The sequence below is a fragment of the Microtus pennsylvanicus genome, chromosome 1 (assembly GCF_037038515.1).
Source record: "Microtus pennsylvanicus isolate mMicPen1 chromosome 1, mMicPen1.hap1, whole genome shotgun sequence".
In the NCBI taxonomy this organism is placed as follows: domain Eukaryota; kingdom Metazoa; phylum Chordata; class Mammalia; order Rodentia; family Cricetidae; genus Microtus; species Microtus pennsylvanicus.
The window spans coordinates 168,311,039-168,337,369 of record NC_134579.1 but is presented as its reverse complement, the minus strand read 5'-3'; the positions used below and the strand labels follow the sequence as shown (position 1 = coordinate 168,337,369).

The following is a 26,331-nucleotide window of genomic DNA, read 5'->3' as shown; positions in this document are numbered from 1 at the left end:
ATGATTTTTTTTAACATTTTAATTTTAAAATTTCTGAATTAAATATTTGGCAATGCCAACTGTCTTGGATAAGACAGCAAGTATCGAGCTCGTCCATGGTTCTTAGGTTTGGTGATGAGTAGTTTTAGTACAGCTTTTTGTTTGGTTGGTTTTTTGTTTTTCAAGACAGGGTTTCTCTGCATAGCCCTGGTTGGAACTCCCTCTGTAGGCCAGGCTGGCCTCGAACTCAAGAGATCTGCCTGTCTCTGCTTCCCGAGTACTGTGACTAAATGCGTGTACCACCATGACCAGCTTAGCACATTAATCTTACTATATTGTAACAAAGCAGATTTTCCAAGCAAATAGAAGAGAAAACGTCCAAGCACAAATGCCAAATACCTCTTTGAAAAAGTACCTGGACTCCCTAAATGCCCATTCAAGAGCAGAAGATAGAAATCCATTCTAGAAGAGCACACTGTACAAATCTGTGCTGAGTACCCCATCACCTCTTCTCCCACAAGCCTGCCTGCCAACAAGTTGGACACTTTTACCCAATTATCTTAATTTCCAGTTTTAATATGACAGAAGCAGATTCTTTTCCACTACCACTGATTTCCAGAATACTGTATTACTTCCTCAATCTTGCTGGACAGTCATGAACTTCCCCCTCTGCCCAGTCTCCAAGGCATGCCTGATGGCCTCTTGTGCTGTGCTGCTTTGACGGCTCTGTCATTTCTGCCCCCTATGCTGCCAGCGCTGCCTTGTGCAGGCCTTCAGCTCCTGTCCTGTCCCAGTCTCCTGGTACCTGGACTCCCATCCCTGAACACCTGTTCACAGCCCTCATCCAGCCATGCATTGCCAGCCAAGTCTTTCTTGTGTGTGTTGTCTTGCTTCCCACCTCCTTGTCATCTCGCTGGGTCTCTGTCACTGTCCACAGCAGATGTAGAGCTTTCCCCTTCCCACCAGCCAGTTTCCAGGAACTCTTATCCCCATCTGTACACGCTGCTGCTACACCGCCCATCTACGAGGATCTTCAGGCAGGTTGCCAGGCTGCCAACCCGCAGTGCTTGGGTACCTGACACTTTGTGTTGTTAGAAGCCCTTGAGCTCTCCAGGAGATGGTCCAAGCATCCTTGACCTTTGGAGGTCTTCAGCTCTGCCCACTCAGCAGCTGTCCCCTGCTGTTGTCCGCTTGACTCCATTGGGCCAGTGGATCAATACAGTTCTGGAACACTTGTAGAAATCTGAGAGGAGGGATACCAAGAGAATCAGGAGATAAGCCCTGGCTGCCCTGCATGGGCAGCGTCCTCTGGATGCTGAGGTGGTGACTGCCTCCTGGCTAAGCAGAGAGTACAGAGACGTCAGTTTGTTCCTCCTCTCAGCACCCAGTTGAGCACAGGGTCCACCCCTAAATATCTGAGGAGGGGGTTAAGCAAGTTCCCAAAGCTTGTCTGTCTCAATATTTCATAGACTTATACAGCTGGGAGAAACCTTTGGGATTATCTCCCACCACTTCATTCTGACAGCTAAGCAAGCCTCAAGCAGTGGCCAAATGACTCGTCCAAGGTCAGACAGCAGTAAAGTCAGCTTCTTAGCCTTGGCTTTCTGACTCCTGGTTTCCCCCTTTTGTTTTAATGCACACCCAGGCTGTGGTTCTTTCCCCTTCTTTGCTGAGCTTATTGGTATCTGACTGCCTAGAAGACCTAACCTCCTAAAGTTTCGAGAACCTCACAAAATAGCACCACCAGCTGAGGCCTGGGCGTTCAAAGCAGGAGCTTTTGGAAGACATCTCATATTCAAACCATGACACTGTAGTAACTGTTTGTAAATATTTGAGACTCCACAGTTGTCTGCCATGTTTTATACACAGGTCTCTTAAATTCCCTTGGTCACAGAATTATTTTTCACATGATATAGATAGAAGGTGTCTCAAAAAACCTTGGGTCTTCTTGAGCTTAGTAAAAATCCCCACCCATTCCAAGGGGCCAGAACCTGAGGAGACGGGCTAAGGAGCTGGGTTATGATGCTCATGGTTTGAGTAGAAGATCTGCAAATAGTCCCCGAGACTGGAGCACAGAGGACCTCATCTGCAAATAGTCCCAGAGACTGTAGCACAGAGGACCTCATCTGCAAATAGTCCCAGAACCTGGAGCACAGAGGACCTCACAGAATGCCAGCTATGACAAGAGAGAGCAGGGCTGTGGGCTCGGCATGGGGAAAGGTGAGCCTTGTGGGGACTGCTTTCTTTCACTTTGGTCTCTGCCATTTAGCCTGTTCCCATCTCAGTCATCTCAGTCAGGGTTGTGAAAGAGGATGTGCCATCCTGCCTGTGAGAACAGGGGTTGGGTAGCTTGGCGGTGAGCTCTCAGCTTCAGATCCACCGTTTCCTCATCAGCCCAAAGAAGGAAGAATGTTGTCTGGCCGGGTCTCATGGACTCCTCTGCAGGGCTTGCCTTGTACCTCCCTCTAATCGGCCTGCAGTGTAGGTCTTAATAACCGGGGAATGATTGGGAGTGCTGTAATTGTGTGGGTGGTCAAAGCCTCCAGGACAAATGTGCCTGTGGCTGTCCTTTCTCTAGGACAAGCTCATGAAATCCCAGGCTCTGTTGATCTGACAGGAGAGATGACACAACCCAGCGCCGAGTGCTGTCATTTTTCTGCACCCTAAATCGGCGTGGGCTGCTGAAGTTGTAGGGGCACCTAAGAGAAGATAAACTCCTGTCGCTGTAACCGCTTTGTAGAGCTGCTTTTGGTGTTAATAAGGACGGGAAGAACTATGAGAAGGACTCATGGCCCCAGAGTGTCTTCAGATCAGCCTGCGGTGAGGTCAAGGAGCACCCAGGTTCTTAACCCACGTGACCAAGAACAGATAATGACACCTTACCTCACAGTGTGGAGTGAGGGCCTCTTGTAGTAGTAAGGAGGCCGCTTGTTGGTTCCTGGCCACTTAGCCCTGAAATACTCAACACAGAAACTGTATTAATTAAACCACTGCTTGGCCCATTAGCTCTAGCTTCTTATTGACTCTTACATATTAGTTTAACCCATATTCATTAATCTGTGTATTGCCACGTGGCTGTGGCTTACAGGGTAAAGTTCCAAGTGTCTATTGGCTCCATGGCTTCTCTTTGACTCCTCCTCCTTTTTCCCAGCATTCAGTTTAATTTTCCCACCTAGTTCTTTTCTTCCCTGCCATAGGCTCAAAGCAGTTCTTTATTAATCAGTGGTAATTTTAGCACACAGACGGAAATCCCATATCACCCTCATAAGTCCTGAGATCTTTAGGTGAAAGCTGCCACTTACGCAGAGCTATCATTATTCTTTGGGCTTCGCTGTTCCCTAAATAAAGGCTAGGGTTTATTCTCGGACTCCTTTGCTTCAAGTGAGTTCAGAGCTGGCTGTTTCAGGTTCTCTGTTGCCCCAGGATCAGAGGTGTCTACAGAAGCATCGAGACAAAGTGCAAGGTGCAAAGTGTAGACTCCAGTGAGGGTCTTCCACGAGCCTGTTTTCTCCTCCCTGCACAGCCCTAAGAGGCCTCTTCTGTTGTCACGAGTTTGTAACTTTTACCAAAGTGGCTGGTATGAGCAAGGTGCTGTTCTGGGTGTGCAGGGTAAATTAGTGAACTTAGCCTAGATGGGGAAGAAGGGAGATGGATGAGGCAGGGGATAAGGCTGGGCAAGGAGGTCATCTGTCTTGCATGAATGTCAGGTATCCCAGGAAGGGAAATGGAGAATGCATGCAGGTGTATGGTGCACGCAGGTATATGGTGCACACAGGTGTATGGTACACACAGGTGTATGGTACACGCAGATGTATGGTACACGGAGGTGTATGGGGCACACAGGTGTATGCTACACACAGGTGTATGGTACACGCAGATGTATGGTACACGGAGGTGTATGGGGCACACAGGTGTATGGTGCACCCAGGTGTATGGGGCACACACAAGTGTATGAGGCATGCAGGTGTATGGGGGCACACGCAAGTGTATGGTGCGTGCAGGTGTATGGGGCACACAGGTGTATGGTACACGCAGGTGTATGTTATATGTAGGTGTATGGGGCACACCCAAGTGTATGGTACATGCAGGTGTATGGTGCACGAGGTGTATGGTACACACAGGTGTATGGTACACGCAGGTGTATGGGGCACACAGGTGTATGGTACACCCAGGTGTATGGGGCACACACAAGTGTATGAGGCATGCAGGTGTATGGGGCACACACAAGTGTATGAGGCACGCAGGTGTATGGGGGCACACACAAGTGTATGAGGCATGCAGGTGTATGGGGGCACACGCAAGTGTATGGTGCGTGCAGGTGTATGGGGCACACAGGTGTATGGTACACGCAGGTGTATGGTACATGCAGGTGTATGGGGTACACACAGGTGTATGGTACACGCAGGTGTATGGTACACGCAGGTGTATGGGGCACACGCAAGTGTATGGTACACGCAGGTGTATGGGGCACACGCAGGTGTATGGTACACGCAGGTGTATGGTACACGCAGGTGTATGGTACACACAGGTGTACGGGGCATGCAGGCATGTGGTACACACAGGCGCATGGGGAGGCTATTAGCCTTGCCTTTGGGGTTTTCAGGAAAAAAATCTACTCTAGATTCAGGGTTGTTTGGGCATAGATGGTATCATGTCAAATCAGGTGATTTTTAGAAAGCTGTGTGCAGGATTACCTCCAAAGTGTGTGTATGTGTGTGTTCTCGCATGTGCCGACACATCTAGATGTATAAATCCATGCACACATATGCATGATATTACTGCCTAAGCTGTGGTAGAAGCTGAAGCAGGGAGGACTTGGCTCTTGGCATTTTTCCAAGCCAGTTTTTAAAGGCCAACATGGGTGCTGTGATGATGCGGTCCTCCTGTCCTGTGATCAAGGGAGAAACTGAAACAGAGATGCTCATGACTCACCAGAGCCAGTGAGTCAGGGTGGGAACTGGGCCTGGCCTCCAGCCTCCAGCTGCTGGGGGCCACCTTCCTGCACCTCCCCAGGTCCTCCCACCAGACTGGGAGGCAGGGTTTCACCCCCCTTTCTTTTTGCTTGTGGATCACTTCCACCCCCACACTATCTGGTTAATTTTTAAAAATGGACAGAATATTCACTTCAGCCCTTCTGTATCATTTTATAATAAGTATAAAAGTACTGTATAGTCTAGGGATTCAGAACAACCAATTGTTTACTGGATTTCTCAATGCCATAGTAGGATACAGAATCTACAGCAGGCCAAGTCTCTCTTGGTTCCTCCTGCTTTACCCACACATTCCAACTCTTACGTGTGTGTCCCCCAAACTTTCCTAACCGTGGCTCACTTTCCTACCACTTCTCTGAGTCTACATCACAAAACAGCGAAGATTAGGAAGGGTCTTCCCCAAGGGTGGGCAGGGGAAAGCTCCAGAATTTGCACTGTGCAGCACACATTTCCTTCCAGCTGCTGAGGGCTGCGTTCTTGGGCTTCCTTCTGTGTCACCTCTAGGACGCCATCCTCATGGAAACGCTGTGTGGCAGCCTCTTGATAGCTCCAGTTATTGGCATGAAGTACCTGGCCAGTGCTGTGTGGTAGAGAAATGCTGGCGTTGGAGCCCAGATCTCTAACTACAAAATCATTTATCTTTCTTCTATATGATGCGACCGCTAAAAGACACAAACCTTCGATACTCCATAGTATATCAATTGCCAGATCAAAATCCTGTGTGCTCCTAGCCTTGAAGCAGTTAAATATATTTTAGCACCCATCTTGGAAGCATAACATGTAAATTGAAAACAACAACAAGCAAAACTCTACAGGCAAAGCCTTAGGAAGTAGAATTTTTGTCTTGTTTGAAAACTCACTTCAAAGAGATCCTAGCAAACTGGAGCCCTGTCCCAATAAATCAGAGGTGATGGGCTCCTTCTGCCCTTCTAACCCCAACAAGTGCATGGTAGGTCTGGACAGCTAGGCAATGTTTGCAGTGCACGGAGTACGGGCAGTTCCTCCTCACAAGTACGTGAGGATAAAGATGGTTTCCCACAAACACATTGGTTAACTGTGTGAATTAGTGGTCACAATGGGGAAGAATTCTCAAGTGAACCTGCACTGGATCACATTTGGTAGCAACACCTTGGCCCTGAACTGCCGTTGACTGGGCAGGGAATGTGGTGGGAAAAGAAGATCAGATGGGAGAAGGGAAGTGTCTGGAGAAGGAAATGGCTAAATGCAAACCGAAACAGATACCAAGGGAAACCCGGAGTGCTGAGGAAAGCAAGTAAGATGAAGCAGCTGAGGCAGGGGGATAAGGCAGAGCAGGACTGGGTGTGAGTTGCGGACAGGGAGAGGCAGGAATGCATGGCGCACAGGCAAGGGTAGGGTGTCCGGCTGCCATGTCCCCAGCGTTCACTAGACAGTCAGCCTCTCTGCTCTCTTCAAGGGTGCCTGCCTGGCTGTCTGTCTTGTGGACTCCAGTAGACAGTTCAGCCTGGCGGACTGAGAGGAGCTCTTCCACATGCCTGAGAGTGTGTTTGGTGCCCTGGCAGAAAGGTCGTTTGCAAGTAGGGGCACTATTTTACTATCATCAAATTTGTCCCCAACACACCACGAAGACCGAAGGGAAGTCTAGTGAAGACCTGTGGCGACAGCTCACCCAGTGATGCTCGCTCAGGAGCCATTGCTAAACACACACCTTCAGACAGATGCTTTTCCATTTTCCCAGATTCGCAGTGAATATTTTAAAGACCACACACACAGGAGTCTCACTTTGTACAGATGCAATCCCGCTAAAGCCCCTTTCCAGTTACCAGTGCTGTGTACTTCCCAGTGACCTGCAATGACGTCATGTGCTCGCTCTCAGGTCCTGTGGCACAGTGATACACTGAGCTGATTATAAATAGCATTCTAATGAAATTGTTGGGCGTGTTGTCGAATTAGTCAGCTACAAATGGGAAGTTGTTTCCTGAGGAAATTTGATAAACTGAAAGTCAGCTTGAAGATTCAGATATTTTTTTGTGGGATTTTTCTGCCCTTCCTTATGTTTTCCTTTAAAAAAAAAATTACCGGTCAATTGTGAGCCCCACCCAGACACATACTTTAGCGCTTACTCCAGACCTCGGCTGTCTGCTATGTTAGCATGATGTAAGAGGTCAGAGCTGTGAGCCCTGAATCCTGAAAGGAAGATGAGGAGGCTTTTTAATTCAAGTATTGCTTCTGTCTAAAAGTATGGAAGAGCCGTGTACAAAGTTTTCTTTCCTAAAAAAGTAAGAGGGAGGAATAACATATATTTTAATCTGTCATTTTCTCCTCAGCCCCAAGCCTTTAGGAAGTCTCACTACTGAGGAAACACACAGACACATTCATTTGGCTATTATTTTCTTCTTGTTTTTATATTTATTTTGTTGTTGTTGTTGTTTGAGTTTTTTGCTTACTTTTAGAGACAGAGCTTCTCTGTGTAGCCCTGGCTGTCCTGGAATTCACTCTGTAGACCAGGCTGGCATTGAACTCAGAAGAGATCTGCCCCATCTCTGCCTCCCGAGTTCTGGGATTAAAGGTATGCACCTTTAATTTTGTCATTTTTGTTTGATTGATTGTTTTTGTTTTGTTTTTTAAATTGAGCCATCATTTAGAAATCAAGATATCTCATATTTAAAAAAAAAAATAGCTTGTGGTGGCGCATGCCGGTAGGATTTGCTGAAGGAGGCGGAGGCAGGAGGATCACAATTTTGAGGCCGGCCTGGGCTGCAAAGTGAGTTCCAGGACAACCAGAACTGTTACACAAAGAAATCCTGTCTTGAAAAATCATAAACAAACAAACGAAATACATTTATGGTCTCTTTTAAAATAGGGCATTTTGCTATCTTAGAGCCAGCCTCCTGGTTGCCCGCCATAAGTGTTTCCCAGCCTGTCTCATTCCGCCTCAGGTATTCTTTGACCTCCACAAACACATTACGATTAGTGTTTTGTAATGGACACAACAGAGACAGAGACAGTGGCTAGTTTCACTTGTTCCCAACTCGCCTTGCTCCAGCCTGTCACCTGTCCTGTGGCCTGTGACCTTCTGCAGCTCATTCCCCACATCCTGTTTTCTCACCCTGTCACACTGGTACGGCCACGTTCCAGATCAGCTCTCACAATCAGGGAGATGGGCTGCGGTGTGGTTGGTCTGCTCCCATCTCAGCGCCGGCCTCTTCGGGCTCCCTTGACTCTTCCTTGGCGACCTCTTCGATCTGCCTTGCTCCTCCTACACTGTCTGCCTGAGTGATTATTTATTTTTGTCCTTTTACAAGGACCCAAAAGTCATTTTTAAAAATCAGATAATATAGCAGTAGATGAAGTTAGAAAAAAATAAAAGCCCCACCTTTTGTGGCTGAAGAGATGACTTAGCAGGTCAGAGAACCTTTTGCCCCTGCACAGGACCTGGATGCAGTTCCCAGCACCCACAGGGCAGCTCAACACTGCCTGTAACTCAGTTGCAAAGAACTCATCACCCTCTTCTGGCCTCCACAAGGACTGGGCAAGCTCACAGTGCACAGACACACATACAGACAAAATACTCCTGTCCATAAAATAAACTTAAAACCACTGTCCCTCCCCCTTTTCAGAGTCCATCGTTAACCCCTGGATGTGGTTTCTTTTCCGGATCCTTTCCCCCGTGATACAGTTTGTAGGTTAACATAAGCAGCATCATGATGTGGAACTGTTCTACATTAGCGATGACCCTGCTGGCATAAACCAATCCCTCCCTTGTGTACTTTGTGCTCTCCCAGCTACTCGAGTGTTGCTATTTCTCGGCATGGCATTTGAATAATCATAGTACTTACCATGTTGCCGCACTTATGATCGTGTGTCTGTTTTCCATGGACTGTGAGCTGTCTGAAGCGGTCATTGCCTGTCTCCCTCTGTCAAAGTACCTGCCGGTGTTTATTCAGCAAGTCAGCGAGGGAGTGTGGTGGTGGTGTCCCTTCAGTTAGACCATTCTAATTTAACTATGTATATAAAATTTATATAACAATCTAAATTTCAATATTCTAAGCTCCATAGTCAACATATTAGTATATTTATTATAAGTTACAGGTAATCTGCTTCTCGGGCCATTTCCTAATCATTTTGAATTAATTCTGTCTTCCTCATCTTAATGAGGAGCCAATAGCGGATCGTAACTACCCTGCGATTCAAAGAGAAGTTCGCATGCCGCCTCTTTTGGTTGTAAGGAATATTGGTATCTGGTGGTTTAGTTTTGCATACTTTGAATGAGTTTATGTTTTTGGCATCTTGCCAAAACAGATAAGTCTTTTGTATGCAATTCATTTTTCATAAAAGTATCATCTATCTTTAAAGGGAGTGTAAGTGCACAGTGGTTGGTTGTATAAACAGGGCTTTGGTAGAACAGGGCCCCTTCAGTAGGCAATAGCTGAGGTTCATGAAGTGAGCCTTGTCAGATACAATGGGAGCCTATTGCTGAGGTTTTCATTTAGTGTCCTGCTGCTGTTAATAGCTCTGATAAAAGAAGAAACCAAAGAAAGCATCTGTCCTCTGGTAGCTGGGGATGCCTTCCCAGCCTGTCATGGTCTTGCAGTGTTCTTGGGTTTAGGAGCTGAAGAAAGTGACTTGGGTGTTTAGTTGATCCCTAAGCTATTTTTGTTAGATGTGGATGTGTTTCTTTCTCCTGCATTGAAATGAGGCTTTTAAGTAGTCTCAAAAGCTCTTGTCGCCAGGCCCTCTGGAGGAGACACCAAGGGTAAGCATGTGGGACTATTTTAAAATTTTGTTTGGGTATTTAAGAAAGTAGGGAGGTGGGGCTGTTACCAGGAGTGCAATGGAATCATTGCTCATGCAACCCCCTACTTGCACAAACTTGAAAAATAAGTCAGCACAAATTTGACAATGAAGAAACAGGAAACTGGATCTACAAAGGCCTCTGCTGTGTGTGTGTGTGTGTGTGTGTGTGTGTGTGTGTGTGTGTGTGTGTGTGTGTATGTGTGCGTATGTGTGCGTGCATGTGCATGCACCTACATGCATGTGGATGTGTGTGACTGAAATCTGCCTTAGGTTTACTGCATGGTGAAGCTCTGTTTGCTATGGTGAAGGTGTGTGTGTGTGTGTGTGTGTGCACATGTGTATGTGTGTAACTAAAATCTGCCTCAGGCTTACAGCACAGTAAAGCTTTGTTTGCTATGATAAAGGGGTGCATGCGCTTGTATGTGTGTAACTGAAATCTGCCTTAGGTTTACTGCATGGTGAAGCTCTGCTTGCTATGGTGAAGGTGTGTGTGTGTGTGTGTGTGTGCGCGCGCGCGCACGTGTGTATGTTTGTAACTGAAATCTGCTTCAGGCTTACCGCACCGTGAAGCTCTGTTTACTATCGTGAAGGTCCTGGAGAAAGTGGGTCAAGAGCTGTGCTTTAAAGGTGGATGGAGAGGAAGGAATTTTCAGGATCAGGCGCTGTCACGAGACAACAGTTGGTGATCTAGTTGGAGACTCTGAGTCCAGATTGTACGTTGGAATAAGAGTTCAAATGACATGAACAATAAAAAAAGAAGTGAGGTGGCTGTGTCCATACAGATACCCCATGTTTATGGAGGGTACTGGATTTTACCGGTTCCTTGGGAAGTTTCATTTTACTTCTCTTCAGGATTGCTGAGGCAAGGCTGGGTGGAGGGGACTCAGGCGGCAAGAGAGAAGAAGGAACACTTGACTTGCTCTCGGTTTCGGGGCCTCTGTGAGAGAGGGTCATAGTCAAGCTGGTGAAGGAAGTCATTTAGTCTTAAAGGTCAGAGGTTGGTTGCTGGTGAACTTTGTAAGAACACATTTTTGAAGCTTGATGAACCTGAGAGCTGGGGTCTGAGAGGAGTGTGGTGGGCTCCAATGGGCATGTCTGGGACTGAGTGAACCCTAGACCTGGGGTCCGAGTGGGGTGTGGTGGGCTCCAATGGGGAGGTCAGTGGGACTGAGTGATCCCTAGAGTCAGGGTCCTAACAGGGTGTGGTGGGCTCCAATGGGGATGTCTGTGGGACTCAGTGAACCCTAGAGCTGGGGTCCGAGCGGGGTGTGGTGGGCTGCTCTGGGGAGGTTCGTGGGACTGAGTGAACCCTAGAACCGGGATCTGAGCGGGGTGTGGTGGGCTGTTATGGGGAGGCCCATGGGACTGAGTGAACCCTAGAGTCAGGGTCCTAATGGGGTGTGGTGGGCTCCATTGGGGACGTCTGTGGGACTGAATGAACCCTAGAACCAGGATCTGAGTAGGGTGTGGTAGGCACCAATGGGGAGGTCCGGGGGACTGAGTTAGGCAGTTAAAGAAATGGGAAAAGAGGAAAGTAAGGGTCAAGTGATACTTGTAAATCAGAACTGCAGAAATGCCACAGTTTGTAAAAACAAAACAAAACCCCAGCAGCCTGACAGCTTGAGGTCATGGTCTGTGCTGTTTATTTGCTGTTTTATCCTTTAGGAAATGGCTGCAGCTCACGAGTAGACAGTTCTTGTAGGGCAGGCACATGCCAGCAGCATCAGAGGAAGCTAGTCAGCGGTGGCGCAGCAGCAGGGCTTGGGGTCAGGTCCCATGCCTGAGACAGAGCCAGACCCCCGAGGCAGCCTACAGCCAGGACTCTGTGTCGGCAGGCTGGGAATCAGACAGTACGGGTTAGAGGTCCACCAGCATCTTGTAAATGAGTGGTTCTGACATCAATCAAACACGATTACAAAGATCCGTCACATCCAGTGGAAAGGTAACCTTGCATTCATAACTTGGGGTTATTATCATATGCCAACATACCTTTCAGAAAGAAAGACAAAGTAGAGGAGCCTGTGCCCCTTAGTTCAGGAGATCCTAGGCTACAAAGTAATACCCTATCTCAAAAAAAAAAAAAAACCAACAAAGAAAAAAGGAAAAAGAAAAAGTATTTATATCAAGGCCATAGTCAGTTGAATCAGATTAACCCCATGCTCTTATGCCTCAAGCATATGGAATGGTTTGCATCTTGGGCACCAGCTACCACTGTCCTCAGGAACTCCCCATTCTTGCTGGACTGATGCCGCACCTAGGAGCTAGAAGGACCATGTATAGCCATAATAGTTCTCTGTTTCTCTTAGCCTCCACCTTGCCATCTCTGAGCAGGATTGAAAGCACAAAGCTTATTCTCAGCATGGTGAACTCCGTGCTTCAGCCCGGCATGAGTAAATTTCATCACACTTCAGTAATTCAGATAAATAGCACCCAGAGTGGGCCACTTGCCAGTCATCAGGCCCTCTGTGTTCTCTCTGCCCTTCTCACAGTTGGCTGATTCTTCAGGGCACACGTGCATGGATGCAAGGTTTCAGAGGCCAGCCTGAAGCTGGCCAGAATTGCAGCCCAGCACTGTAGGAACCAGGCTAGCACCCCAGCGAAGGACACACATTGCTCTTGATGGACTCTGAAAGGAGACACTTAGCGTTTGTTTATCAGGCAATGCTCGCATTTTCCCTTAGACTGAAAGAGAAGAATGGTAAGAAAGCACGGGTTATTAATTCGTACAGGCCGTCTACTTTCAGACTCACCCAGCCTTCGAGAAGAGCACTGTTTCTTTGTCCAATGAGTTGAGGTCTTTGTGTGTGGAGCTGACAGATGGAGACTATCAATGGTGAATACATTTAGATACAGAACCCGGGAGGTCATCCTTGGGCTGTGATGGTCAGCCAGGAAACGAAGAAGGACACACTCGGAGCGGTTCGGTACAGGGTGTCAAGGCTGGTTTAATAGGGTAACGGGCGCATCTGTGCTGCTGTTGTAAAATGTATGTTAGAGGCATGTATATAGGAGTAACTCACAGAAAAGAGTGCTTCATTCACACGGTATTTGAGAAAGCAGGAAGATGTTGTCTGAAGTTTGTCCTCGTTGTCAGCTGAACCTTGATACTGTTCCCTCCAAAGCTCGAATGGTTGGACAAATACTTCAAGAACAGGAACACTGTCAGCTGAATAGCAAGTATATGGGTATTGTTTGTTTGTTTGTAAATCTAAACAGTATTGAAAAATGCAGAGAAAAAGATAGAAATTATCCAAACCCTATCCTTTGCCCTGAGAATCTGCTGCCAGGGACACAGGATTTCCTTCGTGGGCCTTAAAGTCTGTAGGTTAGTGTACAAGCGATTTTGAACAGTTAATGAAGCATCGTGGGTTCTTGGTTGTTGAATATAGTTTTACATTACAAATTTTCATTATTTAAAGAATATTAGTTTCTGTAATCTTGTAATGTAGACAAGACCTGGCATGTTTAGTACACTGTACCAACCCTTTACAAATGGGAAAAATGAATGTTTCTAGATCAGTATGGCTGTTAATTTATGGACAATGCCAACTCAACACAGTAAACCGGGATACTTTTCTTTTTTTTTTTTTTTTTTTTCATAGGGAAATTGGAATTTTATTTTATTTATTTTTTTTTTATTTATTTATTAAGGATTTCTGCCTCCTCCCCGCAACCGCCTCCCATTTCCCTCCCCCTCCCCCGATCAAGTCACCCTCCCTAATCTGCTCGAAGAGCAATCAGGGTTCCCTGACCTGTGGGAAGCCCAAGGACTGCCCACCTCTATCCAGGTCTCCTAAGGTGAGCATCCAAACTGCCTAGGCTCCCCCAAAGCCAGTACGTGCAGTAGGATCAAAAACCCTCTGCGATTGTTCTTGAGTTCTCAGTATTCCTCATTGTCCTCTATATTCAGCCAGTCCGGATTTATCCCATCCTTTTTCCAACGCTGATAGCACAGCTAATGTTTTCAAAACTTCAAACAGTATATCCAAGTAGATAGATATTTACATAAAGAGATCAATAGCAGTATGTTGTGCATCGATAGCAGCTTTTCCAGGTCCTGTAGTCATTTGAAAAAAAATTCAGAGATATCTAGCACACTGCATTAAAAAACAAAGATAAAAAAGTAAAGACCACTCCTCAGCAGACAGCATAGTTCTGTTACTCTTGAGGCACCTGGCCCCATTAAATAAAAAAAAAAAACAACAACAATTAACAACAACAACATAAAACATTAGTTTCTGAATCATCTAGATCTTCCTATTTTAAAAAAATCCTATTCAGTTGTGTAACTGTATCTTAATAATTTGTATATGGTGCTGCTGTTCATTCAGCAAATTTATTTTTAGTTTTTGTTCTGATCATGTAGTTGGCACTGTGCTGAGTTCTAGGATATAGCAGCAAGCTTCTGTACCAGTGAATGGAAGCTTTTACTCAGAAGTCACGACCTCCACGTGATCTCTGGAGTACCAGTTCTTTGAGTTTTAATTGTATTCCTCCTAAAGGGAGCTTTTCTGTTGCTGTGTCTATTTCCTTCTCAGTCAGGTTCGAGTTAAAGAAAGGTTGTCTATTACAGCTCCTGACTTGTTACTGTAAGCAAATGTGTGAATGTGTTCACTACCTTAAATGGAGTTGGTTTTAACATTGGTAACTGTGATTATGTTTCAGATCAGTAGTGAATCTTTCTTAGCAAAGATTTACCCTTAGAATTTAATGGCATTTCTTTAATTTGATTAATTTCTGTTTGTTTTCAAATAGATGCTATGGTTGTGAAAATACAGCAACATCAAAGGTATTTAAAGAATAACTAATATAAATATTACAAGGTTAAAACAAGTATATTGTCTCCATTTAGCTTGCCACTTGGCTAGGTAGTGTTGGTATTTTATAAATGTTGGGATTCCCCCCTCTACCAGCTCCATGTGCAGTACAGCAGTAGCATAGCAATCATGAGTTCCAGCTCCCCACTGCTCATGTGTGAATGGCCTGCTTCTACGTGTGCAAGGATAGTGGTACCCAGCTTGTGAACCTAGGCGATGCTGTGAGATAAAGATGTCACACGCTCTTGATGACACTTAAGATAATAGACACTCTGTTATCATCTTGTAGGAAATGGATTTCATTGTAGGAAATTTCAGTGATGGGAAAGGGATAAAGCTCCTTTCCTGAAATTCCAGCATCTAGAAATGTCCAGTGTTTGTGTCTCGCTACATACTTTATAGAAGTGGGACTATATTAAACATACGCCACACTTTGTACAGAACAAATGTATAGATCTCATTATTCAGCAATAAAAGGGAGTGGTTTCCCAAGTCTTTCCTCTTCCTCCTCTTCTTTTTTGACATGGTTTTATTGTGTTATTTATTTGCAACAAAAGTTTTCTTAGACTGAAGTTAAGTGTAGTATTTTAGACAGTTTAAAATTCTGAATGTTTTAGTTCCTCCGAACTCATTGTTCAAATCTGCTGCTTATCATGCAGTCATAGTCAGTAATATGACTGTTGTCTTTGTTATTTGGGAAGTGTTCAGGCTGTTTAATTGGCTGGAGGAGGCTGCCACTGAAGCCAGTCCACACAACCATTGCTCCTGGGAGAATGGGGAGGGCTGTCTCGTAGTCCCCGAGTGCAACCTTCTGAGACAGGCATCCACTCTGAATCTTTCTAGATTTTTCTTTCTGTTTTCTTTGTCTTAAAGCTTTTACTTTGAGACATCTTGGAAGAAACCTTACAGGAACGCATGGAAAAGATACACATGATCACAAAATGAATATAATTAGAAGCATCAATGCCTGTCAGCTAATGCTGAAGCTGAAGTTCTGGGAGTTTGACATGATCCAGGGACTGGAAAAAATGGATTAGTATTCCTCTCCTTCTTCCTCACCCTCTCCTTCAACAGAATCCACACCACCTTCCTCATCATCCTTCTAGGGCAGCCATGTCCTCCCAGGCCTCAGAGATCTCTCCCTCCTCCACACCCTCACCCACAAACCAATACTCAAAGGTACACTTGGCATACCTCAGGTCAAACTTGTGATCTAGGCAAGCTCAGGACATAGCAATGGCTGTGGTGCTGCTTGGCATGCACACAGCTCTCTGGACCTTTACCAGGTCTCCACCAAGTACCACAGTGGGAGGCTGGTTGTCAGTGCCAACCTTGAAACCAGTGGGACAACAGGCCACAGACTGGATGCTGCGCTTGATCTTGATGGTGGCAGAGGCAGCACCGACATCTCTGGGAACCACATCACCATGGTGCAACAGGCAACAAGCCATACATTTATCACGGCAAGAGTCATATTTCACCATTTGGTTGACTGACTCAAAGCAAGCATTGGTAGTCACTGCTACAGAAAGCTGCTCATGGCAGGCATTTTCAGCAGAAATGACAGGGGCATCTGTGGCCAGAGGGAAGTGGATGTGAGGGTAGGGCACCAGGTTGGTCTAGAATTCTGTCAGACTCAAGGCTCCATCCAATCTGAGGGAATCAGTAATGGAAGACACAGTCTAGCTAATAAGGCAGTTAGTGTAAGTTGGGTGTTCAGCGTCAAGGTTTCTGTGACAGCTGTCATAGATGGTCTCCTTGTCTCCCACGAAGGTACAATCATAGTGCCCCAGGGAGGTATGGGTGGTAAGGATGGAATTGCAGAGCTCAGCAATAGCAGTGGAAACCTAGAGGGCGGGGCAAATGGAGAGCTCCAGCTTGGACTTCTTTCAGCCGAGAGCCACTCCCTCAGCAGGGAGGTGGACCCAGAGCCAGTTCCCCCACCAGAGCTCTGGAAAACTAAGAAGCCCTGAAGACCCCGTGCACTGGTCAGCCAGCTTGAGAGTTCAGTCCAAGACAAGGTCAATGATTTCCTTGCCAAATGGTGTAGTGGCCACAGGTAAAGTTATTGGGAGGATTAAAGGGAGAAAATAGAAGGGGAAAAGATATAATTACATTATAGTATAAAAATACAATAAATGTATTTTTAAAAGAGCAATAATCTTTTTCCTGGAGTAACTTGATGAGGCCTTTGTTCTCGCAACTGAAAAACCGAGACAGCAGCCCACAGGGCTCTCACAGGCTGACGCGCAGCACTAAGGACTGGAGAGAGACGGCGGGTGGCAGGAGCTCAGAGACCAGCAAACAGACAGGCTTGGTTGGCATGAGGAAGGGAGCAGAGCGGGAAGGGCCTGCAGGAGAGCAGGGAGTGGTTCCGTTTTAGTTCCCTGTCACCATTTTATTTATTTGTTTGTTTGTTTATTTATTTATTTAGAGGCACTGTCTTATCAGGTTGCCCTCCCTCACCTGGAGCTCACTCTGTAGACACAAACTCACAGAGATCCACCTGCCTCTACCTCCTAGGTGCTGGGGTCAAAGACGGGTGCCACCACGCCTAGCTGTTTTGACCTATTTTTGAAGTCTTTCCTAAGAATGGTGTTTGAAGTGTGTGATAAGGGATTTCCCCTAAGCGTCTTACAGCAAGTGTTGCTCAGTCTCTTACAGAACTAAGCCGTGAGGATGGCAGCGAGGCACCCATTGTTGGTGAGGACGAGCATTGAGGGCTTGCTAGAGCTGCTTTCAGGTGGCGTGCATGCCGCTTCAGCCCCTGTCTCACTAGGACAGTTTTTTGACACTTCTATCATGGGAACTTAGCAGTAGGAACTCCTTACCCATCCTCATGCTTGTTTGGGCTTCAAGGAAGACCTCCTTCCCTCTGGGATCCTGGGATCCAAGTCGGTTCTTGCACCCACACAATGACGGTCCCAGTGATACGCATTGCGAGCTTACCATGTGAAGACCTCACTGAGCCCCTGAGGCTCCTTGGGACTCCTGTGAGACAGGGTTAGGTTCTCACTGTAGATGACAGAACTCAGGTCTGGAGAGGCGAGGAGTCTCATTTAGAACTTTTCACTCATCTACAATGTGTGGGGTATAAGTAGCCTGCATTCAGCTCTTAATAACTGTCCTCACCCCTCTGCCCATCTGAAGGGAAAGCCATCAGACATCAGAGCCTTTGAGCTACCCTGGGGACACATTGTATTGGGACTCAACCTCGGTTGTTTCTGGGGATCCCATCAAGGTGAGACACAGGCTTAAATGAAACTCACGCTGCTGTCAAGGTTAAATTTCTTAGCCAGCCATTGGCTCACACCCAGTCTATACAGTCTCTCAGATCTCAAAGTGACAGGGAGTTGCACATCTATAAGAGGGCAGACACCAAGTATTTATCTTGAAAGTCCAGATCCACCTTTGGAAATTCCTTGCAGCTTATTAAGTTTGTGGGTTTAAAGCACTCTTGCAGGCAGGTGCCTTCTGATTAGCGTGAGAAGCGGACAGTGGAGTGAATGCTCCCTCGGTAGCTGTGTTGGTGGATGGATCGTTTACGTTCTATAGTTGTGAGGAACTAAAACATGGGTGAGCAGTCTCACAGTAGTGTGTGTGAAGGCAGTCAGTATCCAGTCACGTGCAGTCGGGACTTGTGGAGGGTGTGATTCCTCTACAAAAACATCGTGTGTGTTCGGAGTGTCTTTTATCTAAACATGATATTTTAGAGATAATTGTAAAATATTACTCTGAGGAAAGCTAGTGACACACAGCTCTTGTGTCCGGATGAAGAAATAGCCGCGATTGGTTACGTGTGATTAATTCAAGATGTGTGAAATCCAGTAACAGAAGGTTTGTCTTTTAGCCTCATTCTGTCTGTGACTGCTCTCTGACCTTTGGGAAACTGCCCTGCCCCCACACCCCATAGAAAAAGAAAAAGGAACATTTCTGGGTTAATTAACCACTTTAAATAATAATAATAATACTCTAGCTGCGTAAGCTTGTTTGATTTTTCAGAGTATCAACTTAAGTATTAGTAACCATTCTTTCTCTGCCTCCTTTTATTCTCCCCAGTGCCACAAAATGCACACCAAGCAGATGGCACAGACAAGCACATGGGTTATTTACAGCCAGTACAGTAGAGGAGGCATATGTGCTAAGCCCTCTCATACCGCTCCCCGGGAGCCATTAACACATTCATTTAGACGAAAGAGTCCCAGGTTTTTGCCTTGGGCATTTCTGCTCTACTCCCCTGAAGCATCTATGGCCATCTGTGCTGCCTCCTCCCAGTGGCCTGGCACCTTCCCCTCCTGTTGGCCCAGTCATAACCCTGCTCTCTCAAACACCTCTTACAAACTGATGGTTGCAGAGCTTTCTCAGAAGCTGCCTACATACTCTGGGAGACACAGCGCTGGTTGCAGCTGCTCTGCTTCTCACTCATTCACTTTAGCCCCAAGCCTGTCCATCTGAGGATCCAGGAAGCTCTTGAAAAAGCTGTTCTTGGGCAAGTTCAGTTCCATGCAGTTCCTTTTATATACTTTTGAGCACTGTCCACACACTAAGAAGGTTCTTAAAACAAAGGTTTCTTTTCTTCTTTCTTTCTTTTTTTTTTTTTTTTTTTTTTTTGTGTGTGGTTTTGAAACTACCATTGCTGGCCAACTGGGCTACCTGGAAAGCCAGCAGCTGTCTTCACGCACCAGATGCACCAGCTAGCACCCCCCCTTTCCCACCCATTAAGGGAGTCACATACTTATTCTTCTTTCCTCAAATGTTCTTCCTGGGCCAGCAACTAGTTATAGTTACAGAAATATTGTCTACCCCAAATGCAGGCATTTCTACTTACTGTTATCCTCTAAAATTAAAAAAAAATAAAGACACATTCTCGAAGCTGTAGAGATGACTCAGTCAGTGAAGTATTCATTGCGCAACCTTGAGGACCTGAGTTCACAGCCCTAGCAGCCGGCTGTGCTGCCCCCCCCCCTCCCAGGGGCCTGGCCCCGCCCCCTCCTGCTAGGAAGTCAGAACCCTGCTCTCCTGAAGGCCCTTCCCATACTCCTGGAGACACAGCGCTGACCGCTCTACTTCCTTTCTCACGCCAACCAGCTTAGCCCCAAGCCTGTCTGTTTGCTGGTCTCTGAGCTCCTGCCACCACAGTTCATGTCTCTCCGCAGTCTCTCTCCAGTCTTTAGAGCTGCGCGTCAGCCTGTGAGAGCCCTGTGGGCTGCTGTCTCGGTCAGAACTTGTTTTCAGTTGCCAGAACAAAGGCCTCATCAAGTTACCCCAGGTAAAAAGATTATGGCTCTTTTAAAAATATGTTTATTGTATTTTTATACTGTAATGTAATTACATCATTCCCCCTTCCATTTTCTCCCTTCAAAGCCTCCCGTGTATCCCTTTTTGCTCTTTCAAATTCATGGCCTCTTTTTTTATTAATTGTAGATAGATATATTAATAATTCATATTAATTATTGATTAATAGCACATACATTATCCTCAATATACCCTAATCAGTCTATATATAATGTTAGTTGTATATCTATTTCAGAGCTAGCTGTTTTGTATTGGGAGACTAATTCGTGTGCCCTTCCCTGGGGAAGACTGTTTCTCCCATCCTCAACGTGTCTTATGTTGCCTGTAGTTCTTTGTGTAGGCTGGGGGCCTGCTGGCTCCCTCACCTCCATCTCATAACATTAGATATTAACATGTCTAGTGTTGGCCTTGCACAGCTGCGTTTTAGGGAGTCGTGTTGTTGTTGGGACTTTATGGTTGTAGCTTCTGACATTCCTAGGAGGCACATTCTCAGAGCAGACTTCCAGGTTCCCTGACTCTACTGCCTTCCTGCCCCCTTTCTTCAGTCCTTCCAGAGCCTTAGGTACAGGAGTTGGACACCCGCTGGGACTGGGCTCCACAACTCTGTGTTTAGATTGGTTGTGGTTTTCTGCAATAGTCTCGGTTGCAAAGATGTTTCCTTGGTAAAGGGTGAGGACTACGCTTAAGTTGATGATTTCATCTTTCTTTAGAGTTAGTTGCATCAGTAAGAAAGCCTCTTGGGGCTAGAAAGCCATGAGAACAAAGCCCACTGTCTACGGCTGCATCTGTAGCCCCCATGTTCTCCGTGTCACCTTATCTGTCTGCTCCATTCTTCAGTCTGTAGGCCAGCTGGAGCCCTGCTTGACCTTGGTCCTAACTGGACCCCACAGTACCCAAGGACGCATTATCTGTTGGCTTAGCAAACCACAGCTAGCCGGTATCAGCCTGGAACTTCAGATTCCTTGTAGAGCAATCTGATTGGTGTAACTTTTTCATTTTAAGCCACGCTGCACTATTTGTCAGTTCCTAGCCACCCATGAATAAGTCTTTCTTGGGTCAGTTGTTCATTTCTGTCTAGTCAGATGTTAGATAACTACAGTCACATGGCCTGCTGCTGCACTGTAAGCAGAACAGACTTCTATAGGGGTCAGGGATGGGGCAGTCCCCCAAAAGTATATCCAGTAAAGATGCAGTCTGAGAAATCATGGGACACAAACTTTATTCTGCCTTTTGTTCTAACACAAGTCCCTTTGCGGAACTGGATTCCATTAGAATAAGAAGTGCAGAAACAATTTGGCCTGTGTTGTCCAGTGTTGGCAACACTTCAGTTTGTAGGTCTGAACACTATGCTGTGTGACTACCACTCCCACCACCAAATCAGCTACTGTATATTATGTTTAAAGCCTTTGCTTTTGAAGCTAAACTTGATGACTGAAAATTAAAGTCTATTTATTCCCTGTCCTAGCAGCTCAGTAAGTCTAAAGAAATTCCCAACCGAAGCCACACATCACAAAAAAGCAGCCCTCTGTGTCATGTCTGAAACGGAGCCTCTAGAGTCAGCCGCTGCAGACTGTTTGCTTGTGGGCCCACTGGGTACAGAAGGCCGTGCGTAGCCACGTTGGCCACATACAGCGCTTGCTGCTGGACCAGACTCGTTCCCAGTGCCAGCGACTCCGTTGTTCACTGGGGAAAACCCTCTTATTCATGCAGAAGCAGTAGCTTGTCAGTGTATCATGCGGTGGCACACTGGGGAGAAAACAATGGATGCTTTGTAGAAATATTTTTAAAACAAGTAAACAGCCGTGCACAGGGGAGGTATCCCAGCTCCAGAATGCAGTCTGCTGGGAACTGACATGACATTTGGAAGCATAGGATATGTTGAACCGAACATCTTCTTTTGAAGTAGGGAGCAGGCCTTGTGGACTTCATGCCCGGCTTCACCCACGGGGTGGGCTTGAGTAGGGTTCAGGGATGTGCAAGCGTGTGTGAAGTGGGTTGGGCTTCTGCACGCTCACGCTGTTGGAAGAGACACCATGCTTCCTGAGCCCTCCACTTGGAAGGAGTCATGAGCGTTAATGTAATGCTCATTTCGAGAGGTTAGAATTAAGGGTTTTGGGGTGTCTGGGGATGGATCAGAGCAAACAAACATGTCTCAGACTTCCAGCTCATGTAGGAGGCGACAGTTGGAAGTGATTCCGCTGATCAGTGAGTGCCGTGGAAATAATACACAGCAGTCTCACCAGCCTGACATCAAAAGAAGTCACAGACTGTGACAGATTGCTTTTGTAATCTAATTCCCCTGGTGGCCTTGGGTACTCTCAGAGAGGCCTGTGTGACTCAGGGAAGCTTCCCCTACCCCTCTCCTCACATCCCAATGACAGCCAAGAGCCCCTTGTTAGAGCCTTGCAGAGAGAGCAGCGTACTGCTTCTCTCTTCCTGCTCCATATTTATGGTCTGTAATTATCATCTGACTATTAATCTAAATCTTTGGGCCTGAACGTTCAATCATTAATCAGGTCGCAATGCAGTTTACTAAAATAGTATTGCTCTCCTTGAGTTACAGGTCTCTGGCCGGGAGAACTACTACCTTCAATGAAAGAATTATCTCTTTATAAGGCAATAAAATTAGTCATTATTGCCTACCTGCTTGGCAATTAGAACCAAAATCCTGGATGTCTCTGAATCATGGGCTGTGCTTGTGTGTATCTGCGTTTCCCCAAACTCGAGTCATCTGGGTTCCCCATCTGTCACTCATACGCGTAGTCTCTCAGATGAGTCCTTTCTATTAGAAGCTAATTTTTTAAAATTTTAAATGAAACTTCATTACCTCAAGTAGAAAACCAGCAAAGTTTAAGTTAAAGTGAAATCCATCCTTGCAAGCAAGCAAAGCCATAAAACCAGAAGACCCAAGCCGTGACTGCGTGTCTCTAGTGACCCGAGCCTGTGACCGCGTATCTCTGGCGAAGGAAGGACTTCAGGCACCACAAGGAAATTGCAGGCATGGCAGCAGCCCCCTGAGTTTTAGAGTCTGAGAGCCTGAAAGGAATGAAGCTCTCGTCTTGTGGTCAAGGTTACTTAGAGCCACCTCTTTATCATCTCAGAAACAACCTGGGGTGTCCCTAGCTCAGTGGTTCACAGCCTTCCTAACGCTGTGACCCTTTGATATACAGTCCCTTATGTTGTGGTGACCCCCAACCATAAAATTATTTCTGTTGCTACCTCATAACTGTAATTTTGCTACTGTTGTGAATTGTAATATAAATTACAATTTATAATTTATAAATTGTGGTTTTTGATGGTCTTAGGTGACCCTGTGAAAGAGTTGCTGGACTCCCTTAGGGGTCACAGTTCCCAGGTTGAGAACCGCTGTCCTAGAACCACACACCATCTCCTGTACCCGTGTGCCACCTGTCCCATCCAGGGAGCTCCGGAGCCACCCTCTTTCTCCTTTGTCAGAAGATGCACACACACCCAGGGAGATTTAGAAAGCACTTACTGGGTGCACCCCATGCAACAGAGGGTGTCAGTGCCGACTCCCAAGACTTGCTTTAGCCCAGCAGAACTCATGCTAGTTGAGTTGAAGCTGAAAGGTGGGATGAATCTCCCTTAAACCTGGAGGCACGTTATCCATTTGTTTACTAAGATAAATCTAACTGGAAAACCATAGCTATTAAACAGAAGAAAGGGGGAAGAGAAAGGGAAAATGGGAAAGAGAAGGAGGGGAGGGGAAAGAAAGGACCTTGTGGTAGCAGGACCTTGTGGTAGCCCCGTGCACCCACTGAATGAAGCCTGGTGTTACCGTCCACTTTAAAGATTGGAGTTGCTTTTTTTTTGTGTGTGTAGAGTTTTTGTTTTTACTTCTTTTAGAAAAAGAACGAAGCTTAGCATAAAATACATGGAGGTTTTTCCTACATCACTAAAGTAAAATATTCTTTCTTTCATGGAACTCATGCCCATAGATATTTAAGAAGTATGAATACATGTGTGAATGTATTTTTAAAACATGCTTGCCTAATCAATGCTGTATTCTGGCAAAAATGTCCAGAGCTTTGCAGTGGCACCAGGTCCTCCCCCCCAGCAGGGGGCGCTGGACACTGTCAACTCTGAGTAAGATGGCAGGCCTTTGACACTCCTCTGCACCCTGAACAAGTCCCTCCCTTCTCTCTGTCCCCAGTGACCCAGCAGCTTGACCTCTGTGACCTACTTGAGGGGTTCTTTTGTTTCTGGTTTGCAGTTGGGTTTAGCACCCACATACTGAAGAGAGGGAGAGAAGGAGGAAGGGAATGAGGTGAGAATATTGCCCCCACTCACCACCCCTGGGGTCTCTCTGACTGGCAGTGTCTGTGCTGGGGCAGGCACAGTTCCCCTCGGGCAGCTTTCCCCACCAGCCTTTATGTCTTCCTGTCCAAGCCTGGGTGTCTGCTCTCTCAGCTCTGTCAGGCCTTGGGCTGTAATGGTGACTGCTTCTCCAGACTTCCTGCTAGACTGCAGTAGGCCTTGTGGTTTTCCTGCGCCCTGGTCATTTTTTAGATACCTCTCTTGTTAAATCCTCCTGAGGGGATTGCAACTGGAAGGGGCTGCCTGTCACCTCATGTCACCTGCCTATCACCTGATGGTGCCTTGACTGACACAGTGCACCTGCAGTATTGTTGCTTTGATTCTTTTTGCTTCCGAGGGACTGACCTCTGACCTTAGCATTAACAGTAGTGTGTTTCCTATTGATAGGACTTCTAAGTTGCAAATGATAACTTATAAATGACCCCAGATCCTTGTTGTGGGTAAGTGGGGAAGCTGTGTTAGCCTAGCTTGGGCTAAGGAAGTCCCTTCTTGTTGTAAATCAGAATTACCAGAGAGATCAGTGGTAGAGGGGGATGGTGGACGGGGCGACACACAGAGACCAGAGGCAGGGAAGTGGTGACACCTGAGCAGGGAGGGCCAGCTTCCCCAGACTCCCTGTGTGAGAAGCTGAGAATGTTTCCTGTCATCCGGGACAAAGCTCAGCATTGATGATGGCACTTTCACCATCATCTGCTAAGTAAAGCAATTCTTGTCGACTCCCTAAGTATGTCTCAAGATACAGACTGCAATTACCTACATAATGCACGCAGCTTTGTTGCAAAAAGTCTATAAAGAAGGCCTCTGTTAGATGAATCCCTTCAGTAGGGCCCTTGTTAAAAGCCCGTGAAATGCCCAGTCTGTGTCTACCAAGTGCATGCCTAGAGAAGGCCGTGACCTCGCGCCAACCCGAGAAAGAGAAGCTGGAACTCAGTGACCCAAGTGGAGCAGATGGATGTGGTAGACAGAGAGCCCTGGTGTCCAAAAGAAGTGAGTTTGAAACCTGCTTGGTTCTATTTCTCCAGCAGATAGTGAGAGGATTAAATGAGGAGGTAAAACTCTGGGGGATATGACATTCTCAGAGTGTCACTCCCTGTCCCCCAGCTCTCCCCGTCCACCTCGGAGCCGTATATTGCTATCTTAAATATTTCACATCCAGATCTCAGAACAACCACATAAAGGTAATTGGCAGATACTCTGTTGAGTCAGTGGGGGGCAGACCCAAGTGCCCCAGCTCCTCAGAATGGATCTGCAAAATTATCAGACTGAACTTCCAGTCCCAGCTTAGTGATGACGCCTCCCCCCTCTATCCCCCCACCTTCAGGAGTAGACCAGGCCATGGGCACTTCTGTCTTCTAGCTGCTTGAGGGCTGCTGAGAGCTAATGGCGTGAAAAGGATACTGAACGCTTTTCCTACTTTGTCATGTAGTTCATTGTAAGCCTCTTCCTTTGGGCGTTTGCTGCAAGTTCTTGTCATAGTTGGCTTCCTATTGTTGTGATAAGCACTATGACAGAAGCAACTTGGGGTGAAAGGGTTTGTTCCCTTATACCTTACAGTGCGTCATGAAGGAACCAGGGCCAGGGCTCAAGGCAGGAAATGACACAGAAGTCAAGGAGGGGTGCTGCTTATTGCCCCCTCCCCATGGCTTGCTCAGCCTGCTTTATACAACCCAGAGCTACCATCCCAGGGAAGGCACCCTCCACGGTGAGCTGGGGCCTCCCATATCAATCACTAATCAGGAAAATGCCTATAGTCTAATCTGATGGAGGCATTTTCTTAACTGAGGCTTCTTTTTCCCAGATGATCTGAGTTCGTACCAAGTTGACAGTAAACTACCCAGCCCAGTTGTGGATATTAAGGAAAAGGGTCATCTGTGATAGGATACTGAAGAGACAGATTCTGCCAGGAGGCAGAGCTGGGCTTAGGGAAATCAGCTGACCCAGTAGGACAAGCTTTAGTGCTGGAGGTACCTCCACTGGGTTAGCTTTGCTGTGTAGACTCGGCTCTGGAGAGACAGAGGTGGAACGCACGGTGCTTCTGTTTGTGGGCACCAAGTAGCCTAAGGAAGAATGAGTGGTCCACAGTCTGAAGGAGATGTCAGGGGTCCCTCAGAATCGCACTGGGGTCTTAGAGGGTA

General features: G+C 46.6%; 1 protein-coding gene and 1 pseudogene across 5 annotated transcripts in view; one reads left to right on the top strand and one right to left on the bottom strand.

Annotated features, from left to right (window-relative positions):
• Fyn (FYN proto-oncogene, Src family tyrosine kinase) overlaps window positions 1–26,331 on the top strand; it is a 203,793-nt gene that overhangs the window by 45,694 nt on the left and 131,768 nt on the right. Inside the window, exon 1 of one of the 5 annotated variants that reach the window (XM_075945311.1) lies at window positions 9,483–9,705. The exons of 3 other annotated variants lie outside the window; for them this stretch is intronic. The gene's annotated coding sequence lies outside the window, so the exon portion shown is untranslated. Of the gene's footprint in view, window positions 1–9,482; window positions 9,706–19,741; window positions 19,833–26,331 lie in introns of those variants that run through there. One more of the 5 variants, XM_075945303.1, reaches the window with a different exon arrangement.
• LOC142860441 (tubulin alpha-1B chain-like) lies at window positions 15,597–17,501 on the bottom strand (annotated as a pseudogene).